Below are 20,562 nucleotides of genomic sequence, written 5' to 3'. Positions count from 1 at the left end.
GCCTGTGTCAGCACTGGCTCCTCTTGAGGATGCCTGGGCACCAGAGCTGCTGGCTTCTGGTGGCCTTGTACCCACAGGAGTGGGTGTCTGTGCTGCTGTGTGTATTACTGCTGTGGTCTTGTGCCTCCCACTGTGGCTCCTTGCTGTCCTCAGGTGTTTTTGGGTGTGTGACTGCTCCACACTGCTCTCAAGATCTTCACAAGTCCAAGTCTGCCATGAGCTAAAACATTCCCCTTCTTCCCACCTCCACCAATAGCCCTCTGCCCCCTGTTCTGGAGCATCACTGCTCTTGCATCACAGCTACCAGGCTTTTCCTTTTGTAATTTCTGTATTGGGGCCCTTGACTATTTTTAAGGCCTGGCATCCCTGAGTCATCTTCCAACAAAACAAAACAAACATTTCATATTTAAAATTCTCTCCAAGTCTTCTTGCCAAGTCATAATTTCTCCTTCCCTTAATGGCCCAGTAGTGCTCTCACAAACAAGCCTGCTTTATCTGCAGTCACTACACCAGGGCTTGGCTGTGTGGACTCAATTATACTTTTAGGTCAAGTGCTTGAGCTGTGTGGAAGCTGAGTTCATAGTGGGGTAAGTACCAACTCCTTCCCTTCTCTGCAGGAGCATTGAAGCCTCCCTATGCCAACATTAAGCACAACATTTGGGTCAAATTCCACTAATTTAGTCCTGAAACCTCTCCCACATTAACAAGGATCACACCATCCCCTAGTCCCTAGTGTGGCTGCCTGCACTCTGTGCTTGCAGGGTTTGGGAGGTGACAAAAAGGTGACCTGGGAGGCCTCTCTGCTCCCCGCATGATGCCCCCGCAGGAAGCCCCAGCTCGGCCAGGCTTCTCTTGCTCATCAGGGAACCCCCATGCGAGTTTCACTGCCCTTGAACCCATCAGAGGCAATGAGGTGCAGCACGAAGCTCCCGAGCTCGTTGTGGGGAGGGGATAAAAGCTGCAATTCAGGTTTTAATTAGTAAAATCCTTTTGGGATAAAACGCTGCTGGGCGCTTGTACCCTCTGCTCAGCCCCTGCTGTCACCTCCACATCGCCCCGCTACCCGCCCCGGGTCTGTCAGTCCCGGCGATGGCTGCTCAGTCCCTGGGGGCAGCGGGAGGGCAGCCCCGGGCAGGCAGCAGCAGCAGGGAGGCAGCAGCAGCCCCGGGCAGCAGCAGCGGTCAGGTCCGGTCTCGTGTGACACCGTGCGGCCGCCGGGAGCAGTGTCGGTGCCGGTGCTGGGGCGGGAGGAGCGGCCTGGCTGCTAGAGCTGCGCAGCCGGGGCGGCAGGCGAGGGTGAAAACGGTTCCGAAGTACTGTAGCTTGGGCTGTAGGTACAGCCCAATTAACCTCCGCTCTTAGAAAACAACAGAACAACTCCCCCCCGCACAACCTCTTTTCCTGATAGGCGAATCCAGAGGCGGTGGCTGGGCAGATGTCCCATAAATACCCACAGCTGCCATATGCCAGTGCCCGGCTCCAAGAACTGGGCCTCGACTGGGCCCAGCCAGCACCTCCGAACCCACCCAGCCATGGCAGGGGCCCCTCCATCGGCCTGGGGCCCAGCACCGTGTCCCCTGCACTGGCTGAGGTGTTTGATGGGAGATGCATGAAGGAGTCCAGTAAGACTGGCCTCCAAATCCCTACGGAATTACAACTGGAGAAGATGGGTGTCTTAGTGTCTTCCCAGTCCCAAAAGTGTTGAATTGGGTCTTTGAGGTTGTTCAGCCCAGACTCCGAGCTTGAAGTTGTGGCTCTTCAGTCTCCAGGGTCTGGCACCAGGAGCTGCCTCATCTCCGGGCTTGGACAGGGGCAGGCAGGGGGCTTTGCACTTCATCTTCTCACAGAAGTGGGTAGTGCCCACCTGGGCTGATGTGGGGACAACCTGGAGGCTTTGGGCTGGAAAAAACACTCAGCTACCAAGAAGACCTGAGCAGCTTGTGAACATCTGCTCTGACAGCCGGGTGTAGGAGTCAGGATTTGGATGTGTGCAGAGCAGGACAGCCAGGCCGGTGCTGCTCCTGCTGAGCCCTGACAGCTGAGAACAGAAACCAGCTCTGAACGTTTTGCAGTTCAGGCCTCTGAGGCTTCATGTTGAGCCTGGTGAACACAGAACAAGTGAGTGTCTGCTGAGCTCTTTTTTGCCAAGGCTGGTGTTTAATGTTCTCCCTTGGGGTGGAGGGAAGGAGAAGCCTCTGCTTTCTGCTGCCCTGCCACAAATGTTTGGTCTTGGCCTTTTTCCTTATAGTTCTCTGATTGTTTTTCTTTTACTGCATTTGCTGGTGGTCTGCCTTATGGCTTTTGTTGGTAGGCTCAGGGAGCAATAAGGAAAGACTTTCCCCTTAGAGGACTTCCCTGGCTTGGTGAGGAACAGTAGCCGTGCAGAACTGGCCATCCCTCTGTGTGATGCTTACGATCACCTTTGCATGGCTTCTACTGAAACTCAGTGTGACATTTTGCACCCAACCCATGTAGTGATCACCATGTGGCTGGGTGATACCAGGGGAAACTGTAAGGATGGGACTTCTTGGAAGAATGACATTTCAAGGCCTTCCATACTGCTTGCTTGTTAATTTATGCAACAGCTAATTACAAAATTTTCCACACATCCAGCCCAGAATGTCCTGCTGTCTCCAAATGCACCATACGGCGTGGTGCTTGACTTCTGCTTCAGAAGAGTCTGTGCTGCTGGGCATGGCACGTGGGACCAATGTGCTGACCATGAAAACCTGGTGGGCAGCTGACATGGCAGAATGGAGCCAGGAGCTCCACAGAGCTCCTGCTCCTACACACTGCTGATTAAACACTTCAACTCTTCCTTCCCCTCCACTTGGAAATTTCACCGTTAACTTGACTTAAGGCCTCCCTATGGGTTTGCAAACTTGGAGGAAATTTTTTTCTTTCAGGGATGAGTTCTCCTTGCCAAGAAGGTTTTAATAACTCACCATGAAATTTATAGCATTTAAATTTAAACCACACGTGGGAAAGTGGAGCTGTAACAGTTTAATCCAATTTAACCTTGAGTGATCTGTTCTGCAGCACTCAGGCAGACAGTTCACCCCACGAGCAAAATTCCTCTGCAGGGTGGCAGACAGCGACTCTCTTATCATGTCTTAGTCTTTTCTGAGACACAGAGGACCATGGTTGGCCATCTGTGTCCCTATGATCAGACCTTTGCATCCTCCTGCTGGTCTCTCACTGTGAAATAGCAAGTCTGCTGCAGCTTGGACCTGGGCATAACTCTAGGAGGAGGCTGAGAGAAGGCTTTTCTCCCTGTCATGTTTTCCTTCCTGTGTTAAAGAATATCCTTTTCATATCCCAGCTGCAAGCCTTTCCCTATCCCATACAAGAGGAAGGCACATTTCATGGGTGACCATACACCTCTCTGGAGAATCAGTCTCTTGGGGGTCTCCCTAATAGCTGCCAAGGAGAAAAGGTGGGAGAGTCTCATTTCCAGATACGTGCTATGAGTCATTAAAACAAAGGGACAGTCAGCTGTATCATGGTTCTCAGCCAGTTCTGCCACTGGACTGTCCAACCTAGTGCTGCTGAGCCAAGCAGGGATAGCTTTGAGCTCCCCTGCCTTTCAGGGTTTTGTCACCTTACTCCTATGCTTTAGTGCTCAGCTCTGCTTAGATAATCAGAAGCTCCTGTTCTCTGGAAATGAATGCTTGCTATGGTGTCTCAAGGAACCTAAGGCAGGAGTTGTGCTGATGGCTGCTCTCCTCACCACAGCACCAAGGTCAGATCACTTGGTTCACAGAGATGCAATGGTTACCAATCACTGTTAGCATGCACACCATAGCTGAACATTGAAAGTTTTATTTCCATTAATCTGCTTTGCCTTTGTAGCAAAGTCTGGTTTATATTAACACTGTTCAAGTGTGGAGACCTGCAAGACCAAAAGCACATTTGTAGTGTAAGTAGGACATGGAAAAAGCCTGATGAGTGGAGGAGTAAAATTGTTGCTGATGTGTGGATGCTCCAGCACTGGGGAGGATGCACTGACTGCATACAGAAGTGTGTTGGTGGTTTAAACCTGGGAAGGGTGAAGTTCCTGTGTAGTGTCCAGCCTAAGATAAGGGAATTAGACAGTGGGCAGTCAGCTGAGGTTGTTCTGGCCATGGCTGACTTACAGCTTGGAGGAACTGTGTGAATGGCAATGCTGTTTCTGAACCAACTGTGTTTGGTGTGTTTCTTTGCAACTGTCCTTGGTGCTGCCTTTCACAGAGATATCTCAGCAAAAAATGAATGACAGTAAATTCCACTTTTTGAATTTTTTTCTTTTCTCTTGGTCTTGTGCATTTAACAGAAAATCATCACTTATTTGGCTTGTTGAGCTTTGCTTGGTTGCTGCTTTTTTTTGGAGAGAGGGAACTCATCAGCTAATTATTCTTCAGACATGGTAGCTGAGATATGGTGAGAAAAGGGTTTCACTTCATGTTCCCTGCCAGGCAGTTTCCCAGCAAGGCTGTCTACCTCAGGTTGGAAACTGTGGGGTGGTGGAAAGAAAAATAATCCCAAAACTGGATTCCTTTCCAGCTTGCCAGGTACGCCAGGCGCCTTGGCTGACTCATCAAGGTGGAGGTTTCCAGAATGGCTAATGACCAAACAGGCATTGATTTCTGCCTGTCTGATGGAACATGTCTTACTAAGTCTCCAGTTTCCAGACTGGGTGGAGTGTTTGCCCTTTGAAAATCAGATCCATGTATTGTGTATTGAGTTGGCTGCTCCAAAAACGAAGCTGTAACCTTGAGATCAGGTAAGTGTGTCAGCAGCAGGCTCCAGGCTGCCAACAGTCATGCAAGGTGCTGAGGCAGCTACCAAAGCTGTCCTTGTGTGCTCCTGTGCTTCATTATTCACATGAACTGAGCCTGAATTACAAACTAGACTTTCCAAAGCCTCCTGTCCTCAAGGGACTCCTTAAAATGGAGCTTCCTTCCATTTTTATTTTTTTTTACCCTTATGAGGGTAATGTTTGTTTTCCTGTTGCTACCTTTCTGCTCCTGAAGACCACATGAAATTTCTACATACTTAGGCCTGGCCATTCAGTGAGGCTTGAAGTTGGTTTTGATCATTAGCTCCATGTCAGCTTCACAGGAGACCAGAGCAGACCCTAAGGCTATTGTGAAAACAAGAGCATTGCAACATTTTATGTGATTTCTTGTGATTTCTCAGCATGGCTGTGACTGCTTATTCCTGAATCAGTGTCACACAAGAAATACAGGAGTTAATTAGACATCTTCTGACACAGAATTTGTTATTGAGCACCCAGATGACAGGAGTGGCTTCATACCTGATCCAGGATGAGGTATTCAACTGGTGCCTAGGTCTGGCTCCTAAATCTGCCAAGCAGATCTGCTGCCCTGCACAAAGTTACCTCCCCAAAGGAGCTCCCACTAGGTGTGAAGAGACATGGGCTTGGGTTATTTTTCGCCTTTCTTTTATTCTACTTATTTAGTCTTGGAAACTGATTGCATGGCACTGTGTGTGTGTGTTTCCCTGCTCTTTGGTGGCAGCCATCGGCACAGATGCCACACATCATCCCTGCTCCCCACCATTTCAGAGTCACAGCAGTGCTGGGTGCCATGGCCCTGGTGGATGCCCCCCTGGGAGATGTGCTGGGAGGCAGGTGGTTTTCCAGCCCTGTTTGATGACACTTGTCCAACTTGTGAGGTAGGTCTGGAGGCCCAGCTGCTGCTCCTGGTTAAACTCTCCTTGGGGCATCCAGGGGCAGCTTCTTGTTCCCAGAGCACAGGACTGTCTTGCTGTGGAGAAAAAATGGGGGCTGCTACTATAGTCCAAGAAAGGCTCTTTTCACTCCTCTTCTGGACTCACAGTCACCTGTTACTGGCTTTCTACTGGACTCCAGGGTCAAGTCTTTTATTGGTGTTTTAAGGCTAATTTTGCCAGGGTAGGGGCAACAGGGAGTGTTTGGCACAATCACCATGGCCTGATGATATCAAAGACATCCAAGCAGCCTTCATAAATGTGACTATGATCAAACCAAGCAGTGTTCTGGGGGCTGCGTTCTGTGCCAGCTACACGTACATTGCTAATTGAGCTCACCTTTTCCTAGGAATAAAATTCCAGTCTTAGGCAATGGAGGAGGGAGGAAGCATTGGGCTTTTAAGAAGCAGACTTCAGAGTCTCCATCCTCAATTTTTCTGCCATTTAAAATGTTTCCCTAAGGTTTTACTGCACGTAAATGAAATGATAATTACAATATTTTAATCCAATTAGCTCTCTTCATGATCTGGCAGGTGCAAATTGGAGATGGATCAAGTTTCTTCTTATTGTGGATTATGCCTGGAGCCTCCTTAAAGCTGCTGTCTGGCCCTGTGTGTTCACACTGTTTTACAGGGGGGACTGCAGCAAGGTCCTAAATTATGTATAGCCTATGAATTATTGCTGAAATGCATCACTAAGACTTCACTCGTCAAACATTTCCAGCTCCATGCAAGCAGCATGGGAAAAGCAAATAATTTGCCTGTGGTGTGGACAAGGATTTAATTTGCATGGATTTAAGTGGTGTGTGTCACTGACAGAGTCACAGGTCACCCAGAGTTAACTTAATACATGCCCCTACATCTTGAAGGAAATGTATTTTGCAAGCTTTCATCTGATTAGCGTGGAAATTACACCGGGACCTCTCTTTAAAATGGGGACAGAGTTGAAAAAAAAAATCTTGATGTGTTATTCAAAAAGAGAAAAGTCTGTGAAGGCCAGTGCAGCTGCCTTTCCTCTGGCAAATCTCCAGCTCACATCTGGTAGAACATCCTCTCCTCCCCCTGCCCATCAAAACCTGGGGCAGCTTCCCACCCTCTGCCAGGACACCACAACAGGGTCCTGGCTCCACAGCCAGAGCAATAAATACAGCCTAAGCTGGCAGCATCCCCTGGGAGACAGTGTCACCCCAGTTTTCCTAACACCTGTGGATGTGGGTAAGCTAAAAGTGAGGGGAAAATGCCTGTTCAGACCACAGCTCCAGCCAGCATTTCTGCCTAGCAACAGGGTTTGCATCTCACAGCAGAGTCCTGATGTGGCCCCAGGGACCCTCACAGTTCCCTGGGAGAGCAAAGACTGTCTCTTGGAAAAAGCCATGTGTGACAAAACCCAAGGGGGCTGTTTTGAGAGTGTTACATTGCCCATCCCTTAACCTGACGCAGGGATAAAATGACAGCTTTTCTTTTACTCTCTTGTTTTGTTGTATTTTGTGACAGTGACTGACTTTGCTGAGAAATGACTGAACCTCCAGATCAGCCAAGTTCAATGGTGCCATTGTCCACTGAATGCACAGCTATGTCCAGGCTGAGTCCCCACCTTTAACACATGGATGAGATCAAGGATAACTTTCTTATCTTTTGAGTAGAGAAATGTGATTTATTTTGTCATTTGTGTTCTGATTTCCCCTGGGAGGACTGCTGCCAGCCTGTGCTGAATGAAAACTCTCAAGGGATGGGAAATCTTTGCTCCCTTTAAAAGAATGACTCAGTAAACATATTTCAGAATAAAGGTCCTTTCGAGAATTACTTTTCAAACCCTTGTGTGCTGGCTGTGTTGCATCCCCTTTGTGTTTCTGTGCGTCCATAATCTCCTGTCTTCAGGACAGGTGGAAAGGGAAGGTAAAACTGCCTCTCCTTTAGCATTAGCACCAACACCCTGTCTGCTCACCAGTGATGGGAGAGGAACCCACGCTGCTGAGATGCTGGAGCTGATTTGTGAAGAGTGAGACAGAAATTACATAAAGTAATAATGCAAAATTTTAAAAGGCACTAAATATTTTCAAACAAACTGGACAAAATGGGGTTTGCACATTGTCTGTGAGCACAAGGTCGTAAAATCCTGCTGGCAGTGGTTTATTCTGCTGTCTGATGTAGAGATGCAGCTTGGTGTGAGAAGGACCACTGTTGCACAGAGGTGTGTGAATGAGAGCTCTACTGTTAGCACAAGCTATGGAAATGCTGCATAAACCCTGGGACAGATGGGAAGAGCTGTGTCTTAAAGGCTGTGTGTAAAATTATTGCTCAGCAGAACCGTGCATGTAGGAATGTATTAAGAGATTAGGGAAGTACCAGCTGGAAAGGAGGTTTTTGTGTGCTCTTTAATGCTCTGTGGTGCAATACAGTTCTACCTTTCATTTCCAGGGGATGGAGAGATGCTTGTCACCTTGAGCCAAGACCAAGTCTGTTATCTGGTTTGACTTTGTGATTTGACATCCACTGCTTCAGCTGAAGTTCTGCTGTTTAATAAGGAGATCAGACTGACCCCTGCTCTGACCCAGCTCAAGAAAACGTTTGGGCTGAGAAGTTCTTTACTTCTGTGGGAAGAGATGCAGTGGTGACAGTTCAAATGAAGACTTGTATTTGGTGCCATCAGCCACCCCATAACATTGTTTGGTTTGAGTTCAGCTCTGTATCACCACGTGAATTTTTTTAGCACACAAGCACAGAGCACAAGAAGCAGAAGCCTTGGCAAACTAAGGAAAGCCACCCAGGGAGAGAAAATGTTCCATTGTTGGTGAAACCAGAGCCAACAGAAAACAAAGAGCAAGGGGAGATGAAAGGTAAGATTTGCTCTAAGTAAGGCAAGTAAAACAATCAGACTTGAGTCTCATAACTAGTTTAGTGAATTTACTAGATGGCTGATTTTAAAAATGAAAATTAGGTAGGTTTGGATCTTTTTATCTCTGATTTTGCTGGTACCATGATGGTCTACCCAAGGCCTCCTGCTAGGAGGTCAGCCTACAGCCAGGCTAGGAGGAGATGAGTTGAAGCAGCCTCTCTTCTGTTGGGTCATGCTAACTGTGAAGTCTGAAGGGAACTTTTTACTCTTACAGGATTTTGGGGGTGGGAGAATAAATTTGTTTTTTTTGGCAAACAAAGATGCAACTGCTCATTTGTTTGCCAGGTGGTAGCTTGCAGCACCTGAGCTCATTTGGAACATCTCATTATGGATGCCCAAAATGTCACCTGTGGAGTAAGGCATAGTCCAAAGGGTGTGAAGGTCTCAGGGTCTGTCTTCCCCATGTTGCACATGAAACAGAAATGTGTGCCAAAACAGTGGTGTTTCCATGGATCCTGGGGATCCCACAGTCATGCTTGACTTTTTCCCACATCAGTTATTTAGGAAAGAAAAACTCTTGGAGCCATGTTTCTGTGGGAACAGCCCTTTGCTAGAGGCAGCTGTTTGGTGCAACTTCCCACAGTACCTTCTGAACAGCAGAGGCTGATGGTGACTTTCTGGTGGTGTGTGAACTTCTGAAGGGTTTCAGGTTCCTGTTACAGACCTCCTGTTTCTCTTGGGAGGCTCCCTCCTTTCCTTGTCCATCTTCTTACTTCCAGGTATCACAAGAGGACAAGGACAGAGCTGTGGTCACAGAGGTGACAACAGCACCCTGGCCACCAGACCAGGTGAGGTGGCAGGAGCAGCAAGCCTCCCCACAACTCCCCTCCACCTCCTTGCTCTGCTCCTTCACTGCACAGAATATCGTGGGGAAAAAAAAAGAAAAAGAGCCTGGGCAGGAGAGAGGTGGTGGGCTGACAGCAGCTGTATGCTGATGGGGCAAATTTCTGTGTAGTTGTTTGTTTCTTTTGTTTCTGCCTCACTACTGACTTCTCAAGAAATCTACAGCAGCAGCTGAGCATTTCTGAGGCTGCTTCCTCTTGCTGGAACCACCTGAGGTTGCCTGGTGTGGGCTCTGATGCAGAACCACCCTGCCCCAAGCCCTGTCACAACTCTGCTGTGCTCATTGCTGGTCCTCAGGGCAGCTGGGGTAATGCTGACTTCTGCAAGACTCATGCTGGAAAAGCAACCAGTGCCTGGTACTGACCAGAGGGAAGTCAGCTAAGGATGAGGAGGTTTGAGAGGTGCCTGTGGTGTCTGGGGAAGATGGAAGCACTTCAGGTCCTTGTTTATTTAACAGTGGTGCGTCAGTGGGGAGGAAGGAGTTAAGGTCCTGCCTGGACCTGGGTCTTTGAAAGAAAACCCCTGAGAGTACTTTGGCTGTGTTTGGAAGCAAGTGAGCACCGTATTCCCCGATTAAATCCTTAACCCCAGGGAGGCCTCTAGCACAGAGCCTCTGCTTAACTGAGAGGCTAAAATTGCCTTCTCTGGGGTGCACAACCTGGCTGCATAAATGCCCTACCTGACCTGTCAGACATCTCTGGAGCCCACAGCACCAGCACTTCCTTCTCTCCACTATGTAGGAAAACTGGGGAGCCTCCAGGTGGCAGCCCTGTCCACTCAAAAGAGGGGTTTCATTTTCCCTTGAGATGATAAGGAGACATCGATAGTGGAATTTTAACTTGGGATTCAGTTCACTTTAGCAGCATGCTGGTCGAATGATGCTGTATGGGGTAGTGGTGATGTTCCCTGCTTTCATACAATGGTCCAAGAACTTCAAGACTCATCCCAAACCAGAAGATGTGGGCTCTGGTCTCTGTCAGCCCATGGACAGGGTTGGAGGATTGCAGGATTCACCCTGCAGCCTTCTCAGCAACATTAGTCCTGCCCAAAACCAGGCTGGCAAGAACGATAGGGGCAGAATGATGAGCATAAAACCAAGCCTTAGTGATTAGTGCATTCAGTTGACTATTTCCAGAGAGGAATCTGGAAATATATCATTAAAATTAGATTTAATTAGATTTAAAAAACCCCAAACATATAGAACTTAAGTACTATATAAAAGTGACCACCATCAGCAGCAAGAAGCCTTCTTCTGGCACTGGGTGGTCAAATCACCCTTTTGTGCTTGGGGCATATCTGACAGCTACTGGGAAGAGGTGGAAAGCTCAGGCTCCAGCCAACTCTGATCACTGCCAGGATTTGGGTGATTGTGCAACCACAAGCTTGTTCCTGGGAGGAAGTCAGAAAGGTAGCAGCTGAGAGGCTCTTTGCAAAATTTGAGCTTGATCCCTTTGTGGATCAGATCAATAATGCTTTGAAGGGCTTCTTAAAGGAGTTTAGAATAGTAATAAACCATTTACATGCTGACAGCACTAATGAAATTTGTGTGCTCCCAAAATTGGCAGCTCTTTCTGTTCTCAAAAGAAGGATCAAAATTGAAATGTTTTAAGGATCTAGATAGCTCATTGCTCACAGGTCCTTTATGGTACTCAGAAAACTGTCCTGTTTTCTCACCAGAAAGGAAATTTGTTGGCTGATCGTTCTGAATTTGGAATATTGCTTTAATGCAGTGAAAAAGCAGTACAAAGAACTGGTGTCTGAATTCTGGTTAGTCTAAGGAGAGAAATCCCTTTTACTTAAACTTTTAATTAAGGATGAGTTTTTGTTTCTGTTTTATTTCTACATCATATTTGAGACTTCTGGCAGAAGAGGTTAACTAATACTGTGAACTCATCCACCCAGGGGAGCTCTGAATTAATGCAATATTTAAGTGGGGAGATCAAAGCATTGATACCAAATGAAATGCTATTCACAGTTTCACACAAGCAAAAATCTTCAAGAAATTTCAGTTCCAGATGTTGGAACTGAGCAATGGCTGTGGATGGGGAAAAGGTGGCTCCATCTATCCCAGTGCTGACTGTATTTGATGGCCAGAGGAGGGGCTGACAGTGGCAAATCATTCACTGCTACTTGTGGATGTATTGGCCATGGTCAAGGATGTAATGCACCATCTGAGAGGCTGCAGGGCAAAAGCAGAGGCATCACTCTGCTAGCCTGTGTCCTTTTGTCCCATCTGCTCTGATGAAGACAAATGCTGTGGTGAGTTGCTGTAGTTGGGATGTTTCAGCTTCCCAGCTTGCACTGTGAGCCTCCTGCTTCTTTTCCTACACTGTATCCCAGTAACTAGTTAATGAAGATTCTCTGTCTGGTGGCTTGCTCCTTTTTCCTCATATTAACAAGAAAGCAGCTCAATTCCCAGTGTTCCCATCTGCGAGACAGTTCTGCTGCTGATAATAAAAGTCAAATTCTTTGAATAATCCAGAATTTGTTGGCCATCATTTCATCTTTTGTTGCTTTGCTAAAAAAATAATAAAAATAAATAAGTGTTGCAGAGAGACTCTGCATTTTTCAACACAAGCATATCTATCTTACAGCAATGTTTTCCTAACTCCACAACTGTGATCAAGTCAACAACTTAAAAGCCACTAATTAAACAAGGAAAGATTTAAGTGGGATCTACAGTGTTGACTTGTCCTTTTTCAAATGCCAGGTTTATATACGTGACCATGCATTTCAAATGGGTCAAGAGAGCTTGGTTATAAGTACCCAACACATTGCTGTGAATTAATATTTAATCAAATGTACAACATAGGGCTGAATATTAAAGCTTATCTTTGATTTTGACTTCCATTAATTTCTTGGGTTTCTAAACCCCTCTGAAAATACTTCAGCATTTCATAATAGTGTTACTCATGTGATATGTTTCTTAGCTGTGATTAAAGCTAGTGAGAATGTAGATCTACAAAGGGAAATCTAAGCATGACCTCATCAGCATAAAGTATGTGGGAGACTAATTTAGTTACATCCCTATTAGTAATGACAAATCAAATGTTCCTCCTGTTAAATTGCTAATATAGCAAGATATTGCAACTCAGCACATAGCAAGCCCAATAAATCAGTTCAGTCTGTACACAAATACTGCTGAGGCCTGAGGACTGCTTTAAATCTGGGTTAATTTCTGATTCCAAACTATTTCAGTGCAGTTCAGTTGAGCCATCGTAGTTCCCTTAATACCTGCAAAGAAAACAGAACAAACCAAAGCAAGGCTAATCTCTGCTCCCCTGTACTGTATATTAAGCACTCAACATTCATAACCCCACAGCTGATTGCTTAGCAACCTCTTTGGGAGGAATGGCTCACCTGATGTGCTATCGGGTGCTCCTGTGTTGCAGGGCAAGAAGACAGATGAAATGAGGTCAGGCAGTGTAAACTTATCCCATGCTGAGTGGCATTCCCTCTGCTCCATAATGAAATTAATCAAGGTCACTAATTTGATCCTGTTTTATTGTTATGATTTGAAGCTATAATTTGAGGTGGCTCAAAGAGGCCCAGTCTTATCTCTAATTATACCTTTCTAATTACATTTATATTTTAAAATAAGCATTTTCATGTATTGCTGTAAATAGGTTATGTATGATAGAGAATAATGTTGTCTCATATTGCTTTTCAGCCAGAGCTGTGTTATTGAAAACATGATCTGCAAATGGGATGGAGGAGCTATTGAAATTAGTCACTTGTGTCCTAATTAACTGGGGTTTATATATCTTGCATCTTAAAGTTAAAGCTGAGCCCAAACCCCTATACAGGCCCAAAATCAAATGCTAGGGCAATTGAAATAGATAAACTGCTGGTAATTCACATTAACTTTTAAAAATTGCAGCAGCAAGGCATGAAGATTACTCTCATCTGGCAAAGCTCTAGGAATTCACAGTGGTTGAAAAGCCTGGTGCCAGAGACAGCTCCAGAATGATGGCTGTGACTGTGGGGGGCAAGCAGTGGGGACCAGCCCTTCCCATCCTGCAAGTGACAATGAGGAAAATCTTTTTGCTTGTTCTGTGCTTAGGATCCCACTTGGTGAGACTACAATGGGGGCGTGAAAGCACCTTTCATCTGCAGTCAATTTGGCTGTCTCTGTTCCCCCCGGGCTCTGCTCACCTGCTGTCTCCACTGCATGCATATGAGCTCTCTCCTGTCTCTGCTCCAGAGCAAACCAACTGGTTTCTCCCGAGGAAAAACCTTGACACGACTGACACTGCTTTGTCTGGTTGCCTAGGCAGAAGAACATGTCATGAGGTGGACCAGACCCTATCCTTGACAGTCCTCTGGCAATCCCAGGAGACCTCATGACCACCAATCTCCATGCTTTGCTGCAGAACCCAAAATGCCTTCACATCCTGCTGCAAAGACCTCGTGCTGGCAGGCTGCCACCCGGTCCTTTCATCGTTTGGAGGATTTCAAACTTAAAAAAATATAAAATAAAGTAATTACTGTCCCAGGGTTGGTGGGCCTGGGCAGGGAGCTCAGAGGTGACAGAGGACAAGTGCTGCATGGCATGAAGGTAACCAGTGCCCTTCAGAGAGTGCTGGTCCTTAGCAGTGTGGACACAAGCCAGCCCATAGCAATGAGCAATGAGTTAATGATGCCTTCCAGGCATTTTCCACAGTGGCAGCAAACAAGCAGCCTTTGCCAAGTAGCCAACACTCAGCATTTCCTTTCTTCTCCCTAAGATTATTTCTGGACTTTGCAAACCTCTTCTTCCCTATGGCTCAATGTTCCAGCAGCAAAATGGTGAGGACTTTCTGGAGCTGCAGAATTGGTGAAGCAGAAGCAGATGATGCAGCAGGTCCATGAGGATGGATCCATGAGGTCCCATGAGGATGGCTCTCCAGTGGCAGAATGAGGACAGCAAGGGTGGGAAGTCCAGAATGAGGGAAGCAACGAGATTGTGCAGGAACAAGAGAAGTACAGTAATGTGGCTGGAAGAAAACAGCTCGAAAAAGAATTCCATCCCTACTACATTTTGGAATGAATCTGATGAAGCATGTAAGAAATCTGGCAATTAAACAGTTGAAAAGAAAATGTTGACATTTTTTTAGTGTAGTAAAACTGAATTCACAGATTTAGTGAGGAAGAGGTCCTGAGTTCTCTACTTATTACTGCAACTACCAGCAATATCTTGAATATATGTCCTCCTCAGCAAACTACTGCCAAAACTGGGGGCTGCACCCTAAAGGACACAGTTGACATTACCCTCAGGTACCTGGCTCAGTTCTCAGCAAATAGACATTTTCCCTTTCTCATTTATCTCATAGTATATATATAATATATTTGTAACCCAGCATTTGTCTATACATGTTTTATTCCCTTCTCTTTTTAAACAGACAGCTGAGAAAAATCATGAACAATTTGCAGTGAAGTCGATCATCCATCACCATCAATAAAAGCATTTATAGAAAATGTTCCAGTACATCTCTGAAAAATGAATATGTGAACACAGATTTGTAAAAGATGAACTCAAGTTGAATGCTAAAGGACCTGGCAGGCACTGCATGAACAAGCCACACAAGACTCTTAGGGCCCAGCCATCAGGTCAGTATGCTTTATTTAGCTTACCACAGTTTTTAGAAGTGACATGATATTTTTGCAGCCTTCCTTTCCCATTTCAGACAATTATATATGAGGCCTCTGCTGTGAAAATGCTCTCTCACCTCCTCATAAAAAAAGTATATCAGGGTGGGAGAGAAAGGCCATTAAACCACTGCGCTCTTCATACACGTGCTTGTTCCAGTAGGAGTCCAACCAGGTACCTTTTGAGGGTCGTTTCTCAAGCAAGATGGGATATTTTTGAAGAAACCCATGAATATTCTGCTAAATTTGGCAAGTGTGATTGAAATGGGTGCAAGTTCACTTTGAGCATTTTAGTGTCCTTCACTTGTTGTGTTGTCTCAGGATCCTTCAGAACTGATATTTTCCCTCCAAAAAGTTGTGTCAATATGTTGAGTCGGGTGATGGAGAACTGAATTCAAACATTAAGCTGAAAAGGCTGGAAAAGCTTTTTGGGCCTTGTTACACTGAAAGTCTGGGCTGGCTGGGGTGAAATCAGTGGCTTCGACAGCATGACCTCCAAAACTAAGCACCCACAGTTTTCTGGTCACTTTTATCCTTCAGCATGTCTTGTACATGAGCAGCAACCTAGGGTGTTTGAACAGAAGTTTCCCCCGTGCAGTCTGTTATTAAATTCTCTTATGTCTTTATTAGATATCAGATGTGATGAAAGAAGGTGAAGTCTCCAGGGAAATCTTGCTTGAGGTGTAGGGATGGGATGTTAATGGACTGGGGAAGACAGAAAGTCTACAAGTGTAATGATCCTCTAATGCCCCCGTGAGAGTTTTAAGATGCAGATCTCTTAGATGTATATATTGTATTATATTATATATATGTATATGTACATATATATATGCATATGCATATTTATACACATGAAGAATATATAGAACAAGGTACTTATCTCTTCCCTATACAACACTGCTCCCTTCTGTTTTAAGGATGGTTTTGGTCTTTTTTATTATTTTGCTGTTCTATGATCTCCATCCTTTTTATCTCACCTGTTACTAAAACTGATGAGTTCTCTTTCTGTGTAACAGTTTCATTTCAGAAAAAAATGTCAAAATCACTACAGAAACAGCATTTAAAAAACCATGTTGACTAAACAGGAGAGAGGAGGGTGGAAGCAGGCTGCAGGACTGAAGCCTCAGGAGCTGGTGTGCAGGTGCCAGGCAGCACAGCAGGAGCCTGCCTGAGGCAGGAGGAAGCAAACCCAGAGGCCTGGGTAAAAAAATAAATAGGTTAATATATTGTACTCTATTACATTTATATTCCTTAATTAAAAGAATGTTAAAATAGAGGTAGAGTTAAAATGTTAAAACAGCAGTAAGGCTGAAATAATGTGGTTTGAATTATTTAAGGGCAGGTGCTTAAAAGCTGAGGAAATGCAGATATGGTTAAATCTGTATGTTTAGGAGTGTTGTGTCTATGTTAGCCTCAGCCCCAGTCCCTCCTGTGTGCATACATCCTGCTCATTCCTCCTTCCCAACAGGCTTCTTGTGAAGGTTTGCAGACATATTTATGATGCCAGCAGTATTCTTAAAGGTCAGCTTTCATACCAGCAACCCTCCTTTCTTTCACCATGGCCACAGCCTCTGCCATGCTGGTGGAGCTCCCACCCGGTAGCTCCTCTCCTTTCACCCCTTTGCTTTGGGGCTGAGTTACAGAAACACCCCAATTGCATTGCTTAGGAGCACAGGCTGAGAGCAGCCAAGCAGGAGAAGGGCTGTGTTCAATCAGATTTCTCCTTAACAACCCTTACAGTTGGCAGCGTGGCCTGAAAGGTGCTTTTTCAGCTGGGATGAACATAAGGCAACTGCCCCTGTTCTTAGAAGTCTGTGATCTAGTTGAGAATCAGAGTGAATTGAAACACCCGAGAAATTTAAACTGGGATTTTCTTTTATTACATTTCTAGGGGACCAAGGAAGAAAAAAAAGACTTCTTAAAGATCTCTTTAAGCTCATTTTTACCTGTAAATAAGAGGAGGCTGAGGGGAGCCTATATTGTTGTCTACAGCTACCTGAAAAGAGGTGACAGCAAGGTGTGAGTTGATCTCTTCTCCCAAGAAACATGTGATAGGATGAGAGAAAGTGGCCTGAAGTTGCACCAGAGGAGGTTTAGATTAGATACTAGAAGAAATTTCTTCACTTCTTCAGTTATCAAATATTGGCACAGGTTGCCCGCACAGGTGGCTGAATCCCCACCCCTGGGGTTGTTTAAAAGAGATGTAGATGTGGTGCTCTGGGACATGGTTTTGCACCAGACTCAGCAGAGTTAACGGTTGGACACCATGATCTTAAAGTCTCATCCAACCGGAATGATTCTGTGATTCTGTGAAATTAATTTGAAAATTTCTTGCTATTTCTAATCAGGAATGCATTCTGCACTACAAGAGCTGCAGCCTGGTGAAGGATCTGCTCTGTCTTCTGTATTTAGTAGAAAAAGGATCTTCCCTTTCAGTGGAAACCCCACCCAAAGCTATGTGGGGTAAGGACAGCTGGTTCTGCAAAAGAAGGCCATGTACTCCTGGATCCCAGCTCACACCCATCTTGTCACAGTTTCAGGACTGGCTCCAGTTTGCAGTTTGTAAGCAGGTTCCCCTTGCATCTCTCTGCACATGTGTGCTGTCAGTACATGCTGTCAGTACAGTCAGACACTGAACACCCCCTTCTTTTTTGGGAAAGCAAAGTGAAGTGCAGTTTGCTCCCAGAATACATCTACATTGCAGCTGTGTTAGTTGGCTCTTGGGCTCTTCTGAGCTCAGGGGTCAGATGCAGCTGCTCATTAACTGCACAAAAACCTGTGTCTTCACAAGGAAGGTGTGTTGTGTGTTGTTGTTGTTGGCTGGGTGGGCTGTGGTTCTTGGATTGCCTCAAAAATAGTTTTCTGCTTCAATAGACCTGAATGGCTGATGATCTTAGCATTTGCTCTAATTGCTGCTTAACTTCAGAGCTGCTTTAATGCATGTAGAAGTAGTAGTTACAAAGAAAATACTCTACCAGAATTTAAATAAATAAAAAGAAAATAATCTGAAGCCTTCATACCTGCAGGGAGACACTTAAACAGGCATGGAGATTTTTAGGCTCTGGGCTTAAAACAGTGTTATCACAGAAACAAAAGAATTGGCCATAAGGGTGAGAGAGGTGGTGTTCTGTAAAGCAGAAAGCAAGCAGACTCTGCAAGTTGCCTTCTAATAGACTTCTTAAGGTGCTGAAGGAGACTGTTGGTTAATTTTGCACCTGATTTTAACTTTTTTTTTGTTTTGTTACAGTTGAGTACTATGATGATCAGGAACTGATGTAAGGTTGCTAGAAAGAGGTAAAGTGTTATTAAAACCTGTAATATCTTATCTTCAATCTCTTTAAGTATGATATCAACACATTAACAGCCCAGCTGCAATCAGGACCTGGTTGTCTTCTTACCAGAAGTGGCACTGGGGTAAATACCTGATTCAGTGCAATATTTTGGTATGAGTCAAGCACTAAGTGCACAGCAAGGACAGCAAAATCTCTTACCCTTTTTTAGCCCCTTCATGCTGCCCAGAGCTCTGTGCAAACCTCCATCCAAACCTGACAACTGTCCCTTATGGCTGAGGCTTTGCTTTCCTGCCTTTGGATCTATGAAGGGCCAGAAGATGTAGGAGGGATGGCAGCCTTGTGGAAAGGTCAGTCCTCCCTCCTAGCCCAAAAAAGAGAGAGAGCAGCTCCAATGGAGGTGACCAATGTTATAACCCATCTGCAGACCCAATACAGATGTGTTTTCATGGCCTATTCAAGCTTCAGGCAGGACCATGACCAAAATCAAGCAAACATCCATCTGAAAATTTAAGGTTTTAACTTAAGGAAGCCTGTGTGTCCAGAGGGTCTGCTGGGGAACAAAAAAACCCCAAACAAACTACAAAAAAATCATAGATACTCCATGGTGATATAATTGTGTGACTTAGCAACAGTACTCCCACAGGGAAAGGAATGCATCTGAGCAAACCAGTGATTTATTGCTTCAACCCCTGGAGAGAGAGAGAGACCCACACTCCTGCAAACAACCCCTCAGTGCAGACAGCTCAGCATATTTTGTCTTTTTCTAGGAAGCCACTCTTGTCTAGCATCAAAACCCCCTCTTTACCCCCAGTATTGCCAGTCAGTGGACACCAGAGGGTAGATGGGGCACTGCTCTCTGAGTATCTCTGGGTGTCTGTGGCTGTTGGGGCTGAGCTGAGCTCTGCTTCTGCACTCTGGGGAGGCAGAGGAGTTCATGTTGGTCTCATCCTGGCCTACACCTTTCTGCACTACCAAATATGTGCATTCAAACCTTCTGAACTGATATGCCTACAAAAAAATAATACAACACCCCTCTTCTGCTTGGGATGTCTTTTATAAGCACCAAAGAACAGCTTAAAGTAAACAGTTACCCTGTAATTATCTTGAATAATGCCATAACCATCTTCTTGCAGTGGTACAGACTCATTGGCACAACCCTTCGAAATATCAAATGGAAGCCAAATTAGTAACATTGGGATGGCAGAAAATGTTTTTTCCTCCAACTGCTTCCCTGAGCAGGCAGGCTCTGATGGAGCACGTGACCCCACCAAGCCCTGAGCACAAGGAACAGTTTTTCCTCCCATCTCCTCCCTCTGTGGCTTGGCTTAAGGCTGGGGCAGGCAATTGCAGGCATTTTATGTTTTGTTTTGTTTTTGTTTTTTTTTTTCTTCCCTGCTAGAAGAGGTTATTTGGATTCTTTCTTCTGTGATTTCAGGGTCCCCATGTGCCTTTCTCTTTCTGGCCATCAACTGTCATCATGCCCGCTGCTCGAGCTGAATCCATGAAACCATAAGGTCCTTCAACAACAAAGCAAACTTTTTTTTTTTCCTAAGTGAATGCCTGCCATATAGAGTGAGTCTTAGCTTCTGAGTTCCCCTGTGTTTTAACTGGCTTACTGATATCTTGGGATGCATCTTCATTTGCAAATAATTTTCACTGAGAAATGAATGAGGGCCTCTGGGTACAACTGTTCTCTAAAATCAACAACACTTTTGACCCATCACTGCCTCCATCCCAACTGTAACTCAGTTGCCCTGCAGTGGTTAAATATAACCAGGAATTAAAATACTGGGTTTGGGAGTTTTGTGTGTTTGGGGTTTTTTGTTTTTGTTTGGGTTTATTATTCTCAGTGTGAAGCACTGAAACTTTGTCTTTCTGTCTTAAGCTCAAACTAATGCTAAGGGAATAATTCAGTGAATGCTACTAAATATTTGTTCAGAATGGGAATGTTTAGCACTGCTTCAGCTGAAAAATATTCTTCTGTGTACTCCTGACTGAGTTCTCCTCTCTCTTTGTAAAAAGCAGATTTTTATGCTGTTGTTTCATTGAGACTTGGAGGTTTTGCACTCCTGGGGCCATTGCGTAGCTGCTGGAGCTCTGCTTTACTGGCAGACTTTCTTTCCTTGGAGATTATTAATATATTCTTCATTAGCAATTTAACATTGCAACATGA

At 45.3% G+C, this 20,562-nt stretch overlaps 1 long non-coding RNA gene across 1 annotated transcript; it reads left to right on the top strand.

Annotated features, from left to right (window-relative positions):
- Window positions 1-1,216: 1,216 nt before the first annotated feature.
- Window positions 1,217-18,629, top strand: LOC139800407 (uncharacterized). Its single transcript, XR_011727740.1, has 3 exons — window positions 1,217-1,622; window positions 8,148-8,566; window positions 17,445-18,629. It is a non-coding gene; the product is annotated as an uncharacterized lncRNA (long non-coding RNA).
- Window positions 18,630-20,562: the final 1,933 nt, after the last annotated feature.

This window comes from Heliangelus exortis, chromosome 10 (genome assembly GCF_036169615.1).
Source record: "Heliangelus exortis chromosome 10, bHelExo1.hap1, whole genome shotgun sequence".
In the NCBI taxonomy this organism is placed as follows: Eukaryota; Metazoa; Chordata; class Aves; order Apodiformes; family Trochilidae; genus Heliangelus; species Heliangelus exortis.
Note: the sequence above shows the minus strand (reverse complement) of the source record. Positions and strands in the feature narration are given on the sequence as shown.